Genomic DNA, 17,632 nt, shown 5'->3' with positions numbered 1-17,632 from the left:
AGGAACGAGAAGGAATTGAATCTCAACATTAACTTGTTATTTTGCTTGTATATTTATCATATTTGTTTACAGTTTATTGGTAAAGTTTGGTAATACTTTATTTCGAGTCTATCATGCAGTGTATAGGTTAGGTTGGGAACCGAGTAGCCCCACAGGACTAAGGCAAGGCAGGTACAGTCCAAGCACCGAGATATTTATCGAGGGGTAAAGTGTCTCAAAAGATCAGCCATGTGACGTCATAAAAATGAAGGCTGAGAGAAATATAATGAAGGAATACCCCTAAAAAGAGATGGATAATCCTTCATTTTTATGACGTCAAATGGCTGGTCTTTTGCGACACTTTGTAAAGCTTTAAATGTGTCTGTCTGTCTGTACCGAAGGATCTTGCTACCCGTTGAACCCATATGGTTCTACATTATGGCTTCTCCTAGGTCTGGGAAGGTTTATAACTATTTTACCCTTTTCGAAAATTGTTACCCAGAATCCCCCACCCCTCCAAATCGAAAACAGTGGGGACTTATTCCCTCTGATTATTTGATGATATGTTGCGGAAGGGAATGGACCCCCAAAGTTGGCAGGGATAGAATTGCAGAGAACAATAAAAAGTATCTCTCAATCTAATGAGATATAGGAATTTGTGCAACCCCCCTTTGGACAGGGCTGTGGACCCGTAGGGCTGCAAATGTATAGGCTAGATGTATAACCAAGAAAACTAACTGGTTCCGATAGTGAGGACCGTTTTAGTCTGCTAGCAAATCACTTTCTTTACTTTTGTTGCGACTTGGCTGGAACACTGTAATAGTGTCTGACTGATTATGACGTAACAAAAAACATTAGCCAATGAGAGTTCGTTATTGACCAATGGTAAAATTTATAGTGGCCTCTCATTGGCTAATTTTTTTTGTTACGTCATAATCAGTCAGACACTATTACTGTGTTCTTTGGCTGTGTTAATATTTCTGACACTATTGGCTGATTTTTTAAAGATCAAATTGAAAGTCAGCACAGGGTCACCCTTCCCCCATTCAACATACAGTTTTTAAGACACATTACAATCTTTCCCGATTTTGTATTACTTTTGCGAAACATGATTACCGTTACGTCATATTATTCTTTCCCGAAAAAGGGAAGGGGGAAGAAAAAAAGAGATGGGAGAAAAGGGGTTTTTCCCATCTCTTTCGAAGAGATTTTCTTCCCCCTTCCCTTTTTCGGGAAAGAAAAATATGACGTAACTGGAATCATGTTCCGCAAAAGTAATACAAAATCGGGAAAGATTGTAATGTGTCAGTTTTAAACCCTGTCCCCTCTATTCTTTTACTTAAATTTTAAATCATCGTCTATCTTGAATAGCAGTAAAGAAAATCACATTTCCCCTATAGCTTTTAAAACAAACGAACTTGTAAAAGAAAACCCAAGGAACACGTATTTTTAATATGAGAAGAGGAAGGTGGGTCAATGCTTGACACGGCACTTTAAGGTAAATATCCAAATATACCCCTAAGATCTACATACCTGTAATCCGCCATTTTCTGCCACAAGAATTTGGAAAGAGAATGGACAGGAAGGATGGACAGCTAGCTTTCTTTTTACATAATTGTATTCTCAACAAATCAAATGAAACGTCAAAAGTTTTTTTATAAAGGTGCAAATTATAGAGATAAATAGTTAGTAGGTTTTAATTTATCAAGGAACACAGTAATAGTGTCTGACTGATTATGACGTAACAAAAAAAAATAGCCAATGAGAGGCCGTTATTGACCAATGGTAAAATTTATAGTGGCCTCTCATTGGCTAATTTTTTTTGTTACGTCATAATCAGTCAGACACTATTACTGTGTTCTTTATCAAGATATAATGATCGTAAAATGCAAATATGCCGATTGTTATTTTTATTAGCACATATTATACTTTAAAAAAAAACACACATAATTTTGGTGCTTATTTTAGGTAAGGCTAATTAAAGCAACACCCCCCCCCCCCGCCCAATCCCTAAAAAATCCTTTGGTGCTTTAAAGCTTGATTTAAAGCACTTAGTTTTTACAATGCATATTGACTTTTTTAACACACCAAAAAGTAGTTTTTAGATTTTTCCAACCCCTTACAAAAGCTTTGACGTTCTTGCAACCTGTAGTTGAATATCTCTTTAATATTTGTCAAATTTTCAAATGTTTTTAAAAGTCTTTAATTGTTATGATCGTGTGCAGTCTTAGGTGTATTGAAGTTTGAAAGTTATTGGTTTTGGAGGGAGGGGACGGGCTGTTTATTACACTAGTCCCCAAAGTTTTATAAAACATTTTCTTATTCGTTGGCCTAACAACTTTGAGGAGTTTTAACGACATTTATTGGTTGGTTCATTAAGTTGAGTGTTCAAACTTTTTAACCACTAATTGTAATTCACAGAGTGGATCATTCAGTGTATTATCATTGTGGATGTTCATCAATTTATCGTCCTTTGTCTTATCCATTTAGATCCCTGACTGCACCCTCTATTTCTTCACCTTTTGTATATTGATGCATTATAAATATAAATTATATATTGTGTTGCAATCAGTAAATCTTAAAAAAATCAAGATACATAGTTAGTGGCGTGCACAGGGTTGAACATTTGGACAATCCCTTTCCGATTTTTACACTCCTATTAAACACAAATAAAAACCGAGAATGGTGTTAGCCTCAAGAGGGCTTAAAGCAGACTTCAAGAGAGCTGTTATTATGTGTAAATATTGGGTAAAAGGGAATATTATAGATTTAATATGCTAAAAATTTGATTAATTTGACAAAGATTTTTCTCTCTTCGACCCGCCAATTTTTTTATAGGTATTGCAGATACTTAATTGTATTTCTCTTTGCTTTCCATTTTCATTTTTTATACTAAACTTATAGCATTTTATTTAATTTTTAAAGAAAAGCTACTGTATAACGACTTTTGTCTAATCGTCTGTCCGTCCGTAACGCTATGTACAAAATTTTCTCAGCTACTGTTCCAGATAGACGGCTGAAATTTGTTGTGAAGATTCTCTATACAAATGAACAACCAATATGTAATTTACTTGGTCCGCCAGTCTGTCAGTCATCATACAAAATATAAATATTAAAAATAAAAAAATACAGGTTTAGTGATTTTTACAAAGTAAATTAATCTTGATTTAAACTTCTACTCGTTAAATGATTTTATTTGTACATTGCTTTTATGGATGTTGCAATTGTTTTTAGTAGCACAGCTACTCTATAATTTACTTAATATGTCCATCCGTCAGTCAATCTGTAAGATAGACGGTTGAAATTTTCAATGAAGATCCCCTGTGTCAATAAACATCAATGAACTAATGCATATTTACCAACTGAAAATCTTTTATATTCATTTTGTCTTTTTTTTCTTTATGGCTGTTGTCATACTTGTTTTGAATTCTACCTTAATATGAGAATTATATTTAGTCATTATTTGAAAAATTCATAATTATTTTCTATGCAGTTTAAACAAATCCAAATGTCAGTTATTTTGCGATAGGGGCTGTTATATATTTAATAGCGGCTGCACTTAAAACATCTAAGGGATCTATATTTGAAGGGAAGGGCAGAAAAATAGCCTAAAACCAACCATACCCATACTTATTTATAAAAATATAACCTGAAACCATCACAGGACCTATTGGAAGCTTCAAAGTAAAGGAGAACCATATTGGTTCAGCGGTTAGCGAGATTCTTTGCTACATACAAAAAAAGCTTACTACTTTGTGTGATAGGATATACATTTTTGTCATATTTACTATAGTTTGTATCTATCTATTAACGCTTTTCTAAGAATGCAATTATTACTTGACTTTTAGGCTATATGTAGTCTTATCAGGGATCTAAGGGGATAAGTCGATAAATTGATGTACATCCTCAATAATGATAAACAAAATTACAAAAGCATTCAACTTAATGAACCAACCAAAAGTTGATAAGCCAAAGAATAAGAAAACGTTATAATTAAGCATTGGGGACTAGAGTAATAAAGCCTATTGTCCCTCTCTCTCTCTGAGTCTTATTTGGCCGGCATACTAATCAGTTTGAAAAATGTGAGTAACCAATGTGTTTTATTATGCTTGCAAACATTAAACAAAAATCTCCAAGGAATACACAATAACAAATTACACAAATTATTGCTCAAGCAGAATGCAGTTAAAAGTTTATTTTTACCTGCATGCTTGTGGCTTTGTACTTATAGATGTTGTTATTTTCCCCCAAATTTTATTTTTGGAGGGTCACCTGTAATCTTTTTAGACTTAGTAAACTTTCCTAAATAATCAGTCCAGCCGTGTTCAAGATTTTTTTTTTGGACATTTACAACAATTTCTTTATAACAACAGATTTTTTTGCGAATCTTCTGGAAGCACTGAAAGTGACGTTATTAAAATTGGTCTAAATCCATCTGTTATTCAGGGGTTTCCTGTCCCACTACTCCTCTCATCTCTCCATTTCAGACGTATTTTTATGACGTCACACATGACACTATCGGATCCAGTGATTTCATCTTCTGTATAGTTCAAAATGTCTGAGTGTGTTGGAAAAGGTTTAGGAAACGTAATTCGGGGCTAACCAAACTGGTTTTGATCTTAAAATTTTTAATATCTACAGAAAGCTGTCTGTAACACGATGCAGTAAATAACTATTCTAATTTTATCTTTGTTCCCTTTTTTCCTTCAATAATTTCCACCCCCACTTTATATGAGTAAAAGGTTCTATTATAGTTTTATTGAAAAACATTTTAGAGTAAAAAGGATCCATTTTGGTTGGGATGGGTTTCTGGGCAAAAGAAAGATTCTGTAACCCGTGTCTAATATATCAAATTATATTTAAACAAGGATGACAACATCCATAAAAGCGAAGCTCAAACGAACATTGACACTTGTCAGGACTGAATAAGCAGAATACAAATGTATAAGTCTAAACGAAACAAGTAAATTTGGTTGGCCAAAAAGTAAAAAATCATCATGTTTTAAATGGAATTTCTTGTAACGATTATGGAGTTGTTACGCTTCCTAAATCGTACCTAATTGTTATCATCATGCAAAGTTTGATATCGATAGGACAATTCCAATATGTCTAAATTAATGAAAAGAGCTAACCGTTCAGGGCGAAAGTACCGACACTAGAAGCTTCGCATTTAACAAGAATGATGATATCCAATAAAAGGATGCTCAAAAAAATCTGGCAAAAACAAACAATCCTATGATATAAAGTGGTCAGGTTTTTTTTGTCTGTAGCTTAAGATTTCGATAGCTGCCGATTTCTGGGAGTCTTTGAACTAGCATAGTTAGTCCCGAGATGGTTTTTAGGCTATGAATTTTTTAGTTTTAAGTCTTGGAATTGTTGTAGGTTTAATTTACCTACCTCGCCCATTCCTTCGAATACAGAGCCCTTAGAGGCTAGGGGCAGAGAGAAATGTAATAAATATATAATTACAGGAATTTAATTATTGAAGAAACAATATATGTTTTTTTTTAAAGTATAAAACATAGTTTTTGTTGATATGCTATGCAATTGCTATATAATTACATTTTAAGACGTAATTTTAGAGATCTCAAATTTATTGCATTATTTCTTTTTATTATAGGAATCATCATTTAGATAATCAGTATAATAGGATATTTAATACAAAATGGAGTCAATGATATTTTTTAACAGCTACATTTTTACAGACTTTATGGCAATGAATGTATTCGCATGAACGGTCATATTATATCTAATCACCAGAAGAGGTGATTTTGTCTGTCACTATTGAGGGTTAATATAAATTTTATTTCCCTTGTCTTTTCACTTAATATCTCTTTAAAAGTAAACTATTTTCAAGTTCAAATACAACCAAAATAAAATAATATAAAGAATAAAATTTTCTCTTCCTATGGTTTCAACTTTACAAAGCAGCCATATTCTGCAGGGAGGGAGGGGATATTGAGCTGTTTATTACACTAGTCCCCAAAGTTTTATAATAATTTTTTCTTATTTGTTGGCGTAACAACTTTGGGGACTTTTGATTTTGATAGGGTCGTTCATTAAGTTAAGTGTTTAAAGGATTTAACCACTAATTGTAATCTGCTAAAAGGGGTAATATATGTATCATCGCTGGGGATGTACATCAAATTATCGGCCATTGTCTTATCCCTTTAGATCCCTGATATTCTAAAACCTCAAATGAAAGTTTCGGTGGAAAATTAATCACTTTTATTTTGCAACAGTTTAGAATTTTTAATCAGTTTCTCTCTTTCTTTCTTTCTTTCTTTCTTTCTTTCTTTCTCTCTCTCTCTCTCTCTCTCTCTCTCTCTCTCTCTCTCTCTCTCTCTCTCTCTCTCTCTCTCTCTCTCTCTGTAGCGAAGCCATCGTATAATTTGAAATGCCCATCCGTCTTTTTGAAACTTTTTATATATCACAGATAGGGAGGGGATATCAGGCTTTTCATTACACTAGTCCCAAAAGTTAATAACATCAACTTTGAGGACATTTTTGAATTTTCATTGGTAGGTTCATTAAGTTGGTTTCAACCACTAATAGTAATCTACAGTAGGGGTACTTTGTTTGAAGGAAGTTCATTGTACATCAATTTATCGGCCATTGTCTTATCCCTTTATGTCCCTGTATATATCTACATATATTTGTGGTTGACAAATTTTTCAACAATTTGTTTAGTGTACCTAAACTTTCTGATAAAATCTACTTAAAGTTGTTAAAAGTTTGGCCTAAACTGAAATTGGATCTCCTAGAATATCTGCTGTCCTATCTCTTTCTCTCTTTCTCTCTCTCTCTCTCTCTCTCTCTCTCTCTCTCTCTCTCTCTCTCTCTCTCTTTCTCTCTCTCTCTCTCTCTCTCTCTCTCTGCATACCTATATAACTACTTATATAATTGTTTTAAAGGGACACTGGAAAACTAAAATTAATTTATTCATTCGAATCCGGTGTACAGGAACCGGTTCTCATCAATACGAAAAAACTATGTCTAGCATCTTATTATAAACCGCTTTCTACGAATAGAGAGAGAGAGAGAGATTTATTTTCCTCAAAGGTACAACATATTTTATTAGATATATATCATGTATTAAGGTTACTATGCTTTGATTGGTTTGATTCTTCTGATATAGAAATACGATGAAAGAAATAACTATTCTTGAAAGTAGAATGTACAAAGAAAATTATTGCTGCTATATCGGATGTGTGACATTAATAGGAAGAACTCATTGCCATGCACATTTAGGACTTCCAGATAAAGAACGTGTCTATCTTTATTGACAACATCAATAAAAGCGAAGCGCTGAAACGGTAGGTCAAACGAACATTAACACTTGAGTGTCAAACTGAATAAGCACAATATAAATGTATAAGTTATGACAAAATTTTATGTAAATTTGTAAATATAACATAATATCACATAATTGCTATCAAAAAGTTAAAAATTGAAATCAAAATTAGTTGTTGTACTTCCTAAACCATACCTATCTGTTGTAGGAATCAGCATACAAAGTTTGAATACGATAGAACATTTCGCTTTTAATAAATTTCGTGAAGTTTAGTTTTGTTCTACTTCAAGTTTCAAATATAAAACTCAATGAGTTTACTTTTGATTATTTAAAGTTTTAATAAACTAAAATTTTCCAAACTTTTCTATGATTCTTGTAATAATACTTTAATTGATTTGATGACAGTTATAAAATAGTATTTAATTTTGCATTTTGAAGATTTGAACAAACGATATTTCTTTTAAAATGTTTATATTAGAGAAATATTAACATTAAGTTTTTTTGTAAATATTTGGATACTTTCCCTCAAAGTTCCTATTGAGCACTAAAAGCCCCCTCTTATTTTGGGAGAAAATAAATAAAATCAAGAGGTAGGGTTTTTTTTCCAGGTTGTGTCTCAAAATCCAAATTAATTTTTTATTTTTCTGTAAATGATAAGACCATTAGAAAAACTTTATTATTTATAAAGGCGTATCGATATGTAATTAGAATATTAATGTAACATTTAATTTTAAAATAACTTTATAATTCTATTCTCGTCCAGGGATCTAATAACCATTAAATTGATGTACAATTACGATGATGATACACAAAATTAACCCTTCTGCAGATTAAAATTAGCGGTTGAAACGATTGAATACTTATAATCTAATTAACCAACCAATAAAAATTCAATAAATTCAAGTCTCCAAAGTTGATAGGACAACGAATAAGAAAACGTAATTTTAATACTTTGGGGACTATAGTAAAATAAGCATCAAATGTCCCCTCCCTCCCTCGCTCTTATCAGAGTCTATGTTCATTAAAGTAGACATACTGCAGTACTTATACAGGGAGGGAGGGGACATTTGGCTGTTTATTAAACTAGTCCCCAAACTTATATAATAGTATTTTCTTATCATTGTAAACTGCTATTGAATTTTGATTGGTTGGTTCATCAGTTAAGTGTCTGAATGTTTCAAACACTAATTGTAATTTATAGTAGGGGCAATTTTGTTAATCGTTATAGCGGATATAAATCAATTTATCGGCCATTGTTGTTTCCATTTAGATCCCTGGCTGGCTTATACACCAAAATTGTAAATAAACAATGATAATGATTTGCACCAAAACTAGCGAAGCTTCAATTTAAAAAAAAAGAATATTTGTTGATAATAAAAAGTATGTAATCGAATAAAATAATAAAAAAATATGTTTGAATAAAATAAAATTAAAACAGATTTAGAATATAGAAACAAAAAGAAAGGAAGATACAAATAAATAAAATTAAAATCCTGAATGCATCAGATATTCTGACAGAGAGACAGATAAACAGTCTGAAATATATAATCCTACTAGTGGCTTCAACCCTGGCATTAAAGGGCTTTTAGAATGGGTTGAAAAGTGGAGAAAAATAACCTAAAATCATCCTGAAAAGCTGTGTGATAATGAACCGGTTGAGTTCTCAATTTTAAAGAAGCTTCAAATATGTTCCTGGATGGTTTTAGGCTATATCAATTTAAACCCATTCTCTTCTAGATGTTAGGGTTGCATCCGCTATTTATAAATAAGAGAGACCTAATTTGTAATTGAATGGTTAACTAATGAATTCTAATTGTGGGTATTTCTTAGAACATTTAATCTCATAGAAGGACATAATTAACCGGGGTGGAGTAAAACCATTAGGGATGAAATTATAGTATGGTATGACATCCCAATTTTGGATTTTAAGGGGGTGTTGACACACATCTGCACTCCCCTACCGCACTCATAGAGGTAACAGAATTTGTAGATCACTCAAAAGATAAACTTTGTGTTAAAAAGGTATACTAATATAATAGGTAGATTAAACTTCATGATAGTTAGGCAATTTTATGTTTAACCTTTTAGATAAGAACAACATATAATAGAACACTTATTATGTGGTAGGTTTAGATACACATATGAAATATATTTACATAGGTCATGGGATTTTTTAGGCTATTTCATTCATTAGTTTTAGATTTTTTCTGGTTTATTTTCACTTCTTTCAATACAAAGGCTCTAGATGCTAGGGACGCAGCTACTAGTCAAACAAATATCCAGAAATTAAATTATCTCTAAATATTAAGTATTCTTTGATATGTAGACTTAATACAGACGTATACTCAAGGAGGGAGGGGATATTGGACTGTTTATTACACTAGAACCCAAAGTTTTCTTTTTCGCCTATATTAATTTTTGGTACTTTTATTAATTGGTTGTTTCAAAACCAGTTGTGTCCAAACTTTTCATCCATAAATTTAATCTACATCTTAAAGGGCTTTTATGTTTATCATCATAGGGGTTGTACATCAATTTCACATAGTTTGTCTTATCCCCCAGGATCCCTGCATGTACTGCATAATTTGAACTATTGAAAAATAGAATTTACTAATTTCAATAGAACAATATAGAGAGAATATAAAGTTATTAGACAAATAGGTTAAAAAGAAGTTATGAGATTGTTTAATAGCGGAGCTATTTTATAATTTTATTTGTCTATCAGTCAGTCCGTAACGCTATCGGAAAAATTTTCGGGTATAGTCCCTTTCGTGGCAACGCACCTTAAGGGGCGATTCTTCGTATTTTTCACAGTAGCTTTTCTCCTATTTCTAGCTCCTGCGGGGGGCTCTAACCATGCGGGGCCAATTGCCTAACCCTGTGGGGCAATCACCTAACCCAATATAACCTAACATAACCTAAAATAACCTATAAAAAGCCTAAAGGGGCGTTGCCACGAAAGGGACTATTCCCAAATTTTCTCATTTTGTTAAGAATCTCTATACAAATGGGAATCAAGTTTATAATTTTCTTGCTTCGTCGGTCTGTCAATCATGTTCCAAAAATACATGTGAAAGGTTTCGTGGTTTTTCCCCAATAAATGTATTCTTTTTTATGGTGGCGTAGCTGCTAATGATAAATATAATTACATAAAATATAAATGTGCAAAAATAAAGATTGATAATATTAAAAATCTGTTTTGAAAAGAGTTGCTGATTAAAAGATTAAAATTTGCAAAATCATCAAAAAGATTAAGAACCATTTTCAACTTTCAAGTATCTAATTCTTTGTGGCTTACCAGGAAGAATGGGGACAGTACGCTGTTTTTTACGCCAGTCCCCAAAGTTTCTACTTCGGGGACTTTTTAAAATTTTGATTTGTTGGGTCATTTAGTTGAGTATCCAAACGTTTCAACTAGGGTTGGGCCGGATATTTTTTTGGCCGGATACCGGATACCGGATATCCGGCTAATTTCAAATACCGGATATCCGGTATCCGGCCGGATATCCGGCAAATATCCGGTTATCCGGCCAAATTACCGGATATCCGGCCAAATTACTACATATTAAAGTGTCAAAAAAGGATATAGTCCCTTTCGTGGCAACGCACCTTAAGGGGCGATTCGTTTTATTTTTTAAATTGCTCTTAATAGGTTAGGGTTAGGTTAGGTTATATTTGGTAAGGTGATTTCCCCGCAGGGTAAGGCAATTGGCCCCACAAGGTTAGAGTCCCCCGCGAGGGGCTAGAAATAGGAGATACGCTACTGTGATAATACGAATAATTGCTCCTTAAGGGGCGTTGCCACGACAGGAACTATTCCCGCAAAAAAATTTCTTCATAAACTGGTGTTTTATATTTTACTAGCGGCTGCGCCCCTAGCATCTAGGGGCTCTAAATTCAAAGGGATATGGAAGGGCAGAAAAATAGCTTAAAACCATACAAAGACTTAGTTATAAAAAAATAGCCTAAAACCATCTCAGGGCCTGTACAAAGCTTCCCTCTATTGGAGAACCATGTCGGTTCAGTGGTTAGCGAGATCCTACGCTACAGACATAAAAAAGCTTAGTACTTTATATATTAGGACTAGCGTTTGCGTCCCTAGTATCTAGGGATATATATTAGAAGGGACATGAAAGTGCAGAAAAATAACTTAAAACCTTACAACGACTTTTTTATAAAAATTAAACAGCCTAAAACCACCCTGGGACTTATAAGAAGCTTCACTCTAAAGGAGAACCATATCAGTTTAGCAGTTAGCAAGATCCTTTGCTACAGACAAAAAAAGCTTAGTAAATAAATCTAATTAACTATTACTACTCTACATCTGTAATATCAATCTCTAACGGCTTGGCGGGGAGGTGGCGTTGAATGCCTCCCCCCCACCCCTCTGATTTTTTTCTATCCCATTTTCTGTGTATAAAAGGTAGAGGGCTATAACTGAGTGACTTTTGAAATATGGGTATGACACATAACTGAGAGTTGAAATTTTTTTAATACCTCCTTCCTGGCGGGCGCAGGATACCAGCAAATCTGGTAAGGTCATTTAGGTAAAAAGGAAAAATATTTTTTTACTTAAACAAAGCATTTTATGTTATCTAATACTAAAATATCCTATAGTCGTACATCCTCATATGTAATATAGGTGTTCAAGTCGATTTCAGGTTCCAGGTATAATCCTGCAAGTCCTGAACCTCCAGGTCTCCAGATATCTTTAAACGGTTCCTGTGACCGCAAATTTTTACTTGAAGATTTCAAATTTTAAACTTAGGCTTTTTTAAACATCTTCATGACATATTACAATTTCATACAATCTGTTGCCGTTTACCTGCCAACCGTCGGTTTGCGGCTGGCAGCTGCCAAGTACTGCTGCCACCGCCAAAATTTATGTTTTGAGATTTCTAATATAAAATTTACATAAACATAAACATGTTCAGAAAAAATTGTTCTTCTAGCTTCAATAATAAGAAAATTAAAGCCATTGAAGATTTAAAAAAACAGATATTTTTGTTGTAAAATATAAAAGATTATATTGCCGGATATCCGGCCGGATAGTTTCGATATCCGGTATCCGGCCGGATATTGAAAATGGCCGGATATCCGGCCACACCGGATATCCGGCCCAACCCTAGTTTCAACCACTACATGTAATCTACAAATGGGGTAATTTTGTGTATAATCATTGGCCGTTGTCTTATCCCTTTAGATCCCTGGAAGCTTATTCACATTGTTTTTGTTGATTGGTCAGTTAGTACCTTTGCATTTTAATTTGATGACATGCAAACAACCCCCTCCCCCCGGAAAAGTAAATATATACACATTAATAAGTTTACAACTGGCACTGGGTACCCAAAAAAAGATGGGGGCATAACATCTTACATCTTAACCCTAGCTGCATGGTGGAATAATAGTTATTTATTGCATATATCAAAGACAAGTTTCCGTGGATAGTAAAATGAATATTTTGAATTTTTTTTTGCTCACAAACTGCAATTAGTTTTATGTTTTTTTGTATGTATTATTAAACATGAAAATTTGTTAATAACATGATACAATATAGGGTTTTTCAGTATGGATCAGACTTCCTACCCAATAAATAAAAAAAAGATTTTATTTTATAAAGAGGCTTCGAAGGAAAGCCTAAGATTAATATTTTTATTTACAAAAAGTCATTAAATCTTAACCAGATAAGAATAAAATTTATATTGTTAATCAATATTAATTAACATAGGAACTAAGACTTCCATTAAACGCTTTGTTTAAGTCTAAAAGACGAAATAGTTAGATAATTTTATATTTATGTACAGTACAACCAGAGAGAGAGAAGACAATGGGCTGATTAGTGTTTAATAAACTAGTCCCCAAAGTTTTATGATAACGGTTTCACAGTCGTTGGCTCAAAAACTTTGGGGAGAATTTTGATTGGTTGGTTAATTAAGTTGATTGTTCGAACGTTTCAATCATTAATTTTAATCTACAAAGAGGGTAATTTTGTGTATCATCATTGGGAATGTACATAATTTTATCGGTCATTGACTTGTCCCTTTAGATCCCTGATTTAGAACTACATTTATATTTTAAGACAAATATTAAATCTGCATGTCCTCCCCTGTATAAAAATGAAAAATCAGGAAGATATATAAATCTAATCCAATTTCTTAAGTTGTTTTTCCAAGATATGAAATGTTGGTTCACAAAATTATGTTCTTTCAATCATACAAAAATTCTTGTGTTGGATTAGCAGGAATTTAAATGGATAAGACAATGTCCGATAAATTGACAAACATCCCTAATGATGATACACAAAATTACACATTCTGTACACTCAAAATTACACTCAACTTCATAAACCAACCAATCAAAATACACTGAAGTCCCCAAAGTTGTTAAGCTAACAAAAAAGAAAACGTTGTTACTATATTTTTGACGAATAGTTTAATAAACAGCCCATTGTCCCCTCTCTCTCTCTGCGGATTATTCAGTTTTGCGGAAAGTAACCTGCTTATGATTTAACAAGGATGACAATATTCATAAGTGTATAAAAAATCTACAGATTACCTATAGAAAGCTTCCCTGTTTTCACACACATACATTCAGACACTTTCTTTTCAATTTATATCTTTATAAATTTAACAAATTGCATACTTTTTTTGGCTGTTTTGAAGGGTAACTTTTGACAATAACAAAATAGAATTTTCCCCTTTATATAAATTTATATTTATATTATATTGTACATTGAAAAACATAGAAACTAAATTTTTAACAATAAAACAAAGTTGTAACAATGTAATTCTTTTAATATTTTGAAAGCTTTATATTTTCAACATACATTATAAACAGTTTTCCGCGTATATAAAAATGTAAAATAATAAGATTAAAATCAGTTTTGTTAGCCGGAGGTGCGGGCTAGCAAAACTGGTTTGATATTATGATTGTACAGCCATTATGATTCGAAGCCATACTAGAAAATGGTTTTATGCATTATCTATAATACAAAGTAGAATGATGTCTGTCCGTTCGTACCTTAGGATCTCGGTAACCACTGAACCGATCGGATTTTACTCACAGGGTAAATAAATATTAGTCCTGTGGTGGTGTTAAGCTATTTTCTTGGGGGAGAGGACACCCCCGACCCCCTCAAAAATGAAAATTCCCCCCCCCCCAAAAAAAACTGGGGAAATGATTTCAAAATAAATGGCAGCACCAGAAATACTTATTTTTTTTTTAAAGTTACCTCTTGGGGAAAAAGCCCCTAGAGGCTAGGGGCAAAGCCGCTGAAGCTATGATATAAAGTAGCAAGGGTTTATTTGTCTCAAGCTTAAGATCTTAGAAATTGCTGGTCCGGATGTTTTTTTCAGGAAAGCTTTATGAAAGACTTTAGATGGGTTTAGGCTTTTTTCCTGAACCCAGACATCCCCTAGAGACTATGGGCAAGGCATCTAGTTTACAGACCATCCTGCTTTTATTGCATGATCTTTGTCTAGAATCATAAATATGAGTTGCGCCTTTTTTAAAATCAAGGCATTACTCGTGCTTTTATTACTATGACAATGTAGTAGAAGATAAAATTTTAACATCTTAAATTATGCCGTGGTTTGTGCTAAGATTTGAACAACAAACTTTAAAATAATCAGATTGTACATTAGTTATTTATCGCATTGTATTATAGACAGCTTTCCGCAGATATTACAATAAAAACTTTTAAGATTTAAACCTGTTTGGTTAGCCCCGAGAAGCCTAAGGTCCAGGCTTACAAAACTGGTTTATTTTTATGATTTATATTTTAATTTTCGTGGCAAAATTGTCTGTAATACGATGCTATACATGATTTTTTAGTATGGCTTAAAACTAGTTATAATCCAGAGGATTTTAATCGGTTTGGAAGCCATAGTGAAAAATCTTATCCTATTTGTTCTTTTCCCTTTCTCCCTTTCTCTCATATTCTTTCTCTATCCATCTCATTGAAGTTTTTTATTAGATTTCTATAGTTCTTAACGGTCACCAAAATACAAAATAAATAAGCATTAGAAAATATATAACATTAGTAACACTACCTTTACTTTTAAAAGGGAGCATTTTAAATTCACATGGCATATACTTAAATATTTTATAATTAAAAATAAATTGATAAAGTGGGGATATTTTAAAGTAAAACAATAGAGTGGGAAGGTTTAAAATAAATATCTATATGTTCCCATCCAGTGTACGCTTTGCTGACTTTTAATTGGCTCTTTGAAAATTAGCCAATAGCGTCGCAAATGGTAACACAGCCAAGTCGCTACAAAAAAGCAGAACATAATTTGCTAGCAGGCGTAAAAGGTCTCCAACACTGGATCTAGGTAGATATCTGGATTTTATATCTATACTTGCACATTTATTGTGGGGATTATTTATCTTTAAGTTAGATGCTTTGTAAAAATTTTCCAGAGTTGGCCACCTTGATTTGTCTCTTAAATTGGAAAACTTTGGACAAGATTCTCTCATCATTTCTAAACTTTTTTTCCAGGCACAAAGTGTTTTTGTGGTATTCGGCAACCGTGAGCCATGTCTATGGCACCCCTGATCTGGGGTTCGGTGGAGGGTCAATGGCCCTCCCCCGAGTCCTGGGGAAGGGGTCTAGTGACCCCCTCCCTACGCTTAGAATTAATGATTTGAATCTGTCATGTTTATTATGGTTAACTGTATTCTTAATTCTCCCCCACCCTTTCCAGGGATGGGGGAATCATTATTGCCCAAACTGACCATTGTATATATATTATTTATGCTTTTATGTTATGATTATTTATTCCTATCCATGTAATTGTTGTTTGTTGTATATAACTCCAGTATATCTTAAGCCTTCAATAAAGTGACAACTAAAAGTAGATGTTGATCATTATCTAGTGAAAGCTAGAGAAGCGTAGCTTCTCTATAGTAAGGTGTCCACGTCTGTCACACTGCCGTAATCTAATTGAACTCCGGTGTCTGCCATTGATCCTCGGCGGATACCACAACTTTGGTGACAGCTGTGTGAGATTACGGCGAACCACAAGTGTAGAGCAGACGCGCATCTGAGGCTAAGGTACTCCCAGCAGTGAATCTGGCAAAACTGACGCAAGCAACCTGAATTACCCACCCTGGACAGCAAAGTTTAACTCTGCATCCGGCAGTTGTGGAAGCAAAACAGCGAAATCTGACGAATAACCGCGAGCAGCGCTGATATCTAACGGAGAATTGAGCGCCAAAAGGGCTGAAACAGGCCTGCGGACCGGCTGAAACAAGCCAAATACGTGTAGACGGCTGAAAATAGGCCAACTTTACTGCAAGAAATAGCAGGATCCGAACCAGTGGCGCTAGCAGGACGGGACATTCCCTGCCGCCGATAGGCTGAAACATGCCACATAGCTGCAAGCTGCGAGCTAACATACGGGTGTAGTGCACCAGAACAGAGAAAAACTACGTCAACCCCGAGTATCCTGAGAAGCTACAACGCAGCCACCCATCTAGAAGACAGATATTATATCACATTTGCAGGGATTACCACCCCAATGTGATGACCAAACAATAGATTTATGAGCAAAAGCTTGGCAAACAAATTGTTGTGTTGTGATAAATCTAAGAATAGAACAGGCTTGGATTACTGTTTATTGTGATAACAGCTAAAAATAGAACAGAGTTGGTCAACAAATCTGTTATGTAATTGTGATAAGGACAGCAATAAAAGTTAGATGTAATATAATCAAAACAATTTCAAGCCCACAGCACAATAACAAATACACCCTTTATTCCAAGGGAAGGGGAGGGGGCCCCTTTCCATTTGAAGACAAATACAATCAGGGTTATATAACAGATAAGCCTAAGATTAAGAAGCAGAGGCCCCATTACACCAACACACAGTTACCCCCTCCCTCACAGTGGGAACGGACGGAGTTACCCCCGTCCCCTCACGCGCTTCCCCCTTCCTACCCACACTAGGCCAAGTCCGTCTGTAGTGTGGAGCTAGCGATCGGATATACAGAGCGCCATTCACGGGTAGCGCAACAAAGTGCGGAAAACATCACAAATCTAACGGACGAAACGGACCAATGAGGGAGCGAGCTGAGGGGTGAGAGCGCGTTTTCCCCGTGTGCGCGGATTTGACGGCGCGAACGCGCGTTACAAGGACAGAAGATTCCACGTACACACACACACACACACACACACCTTCACACCAGAGCAGAGCTACTCCATAACATCTAACAGGGGTATTTTTAGCAAATAAAGAATTGCAAGTTTCTTTCCTCCTAGCTCTAGTGTGATAAGGGAAAACCCAATCAGTTCCTGACAGCAGTTCAGACCCTCAACATCTATCTACCTCAACATCTAACCATTGATAAGTACAGC

The sequence above is a fragment of the Acartia tonsa genome, chromosome 7, assembly GCF_053477335.1.
Source record: "Acartia tonsa isolate MP-2025a chromosome 7, ASM5347733v1, whole genome shotgun sequence".
Taxonomy (NCBI): Eukaryota; Metazoa; Arthropoda; class Copepoda; order Calanoida; family Acartiidae; genus Acartia; species Acartia tonsa.
The sequence above is the reverse complement of the archived record's forward strand: the minus strand, read 5'-3'. Positions refer to the sequence as shown.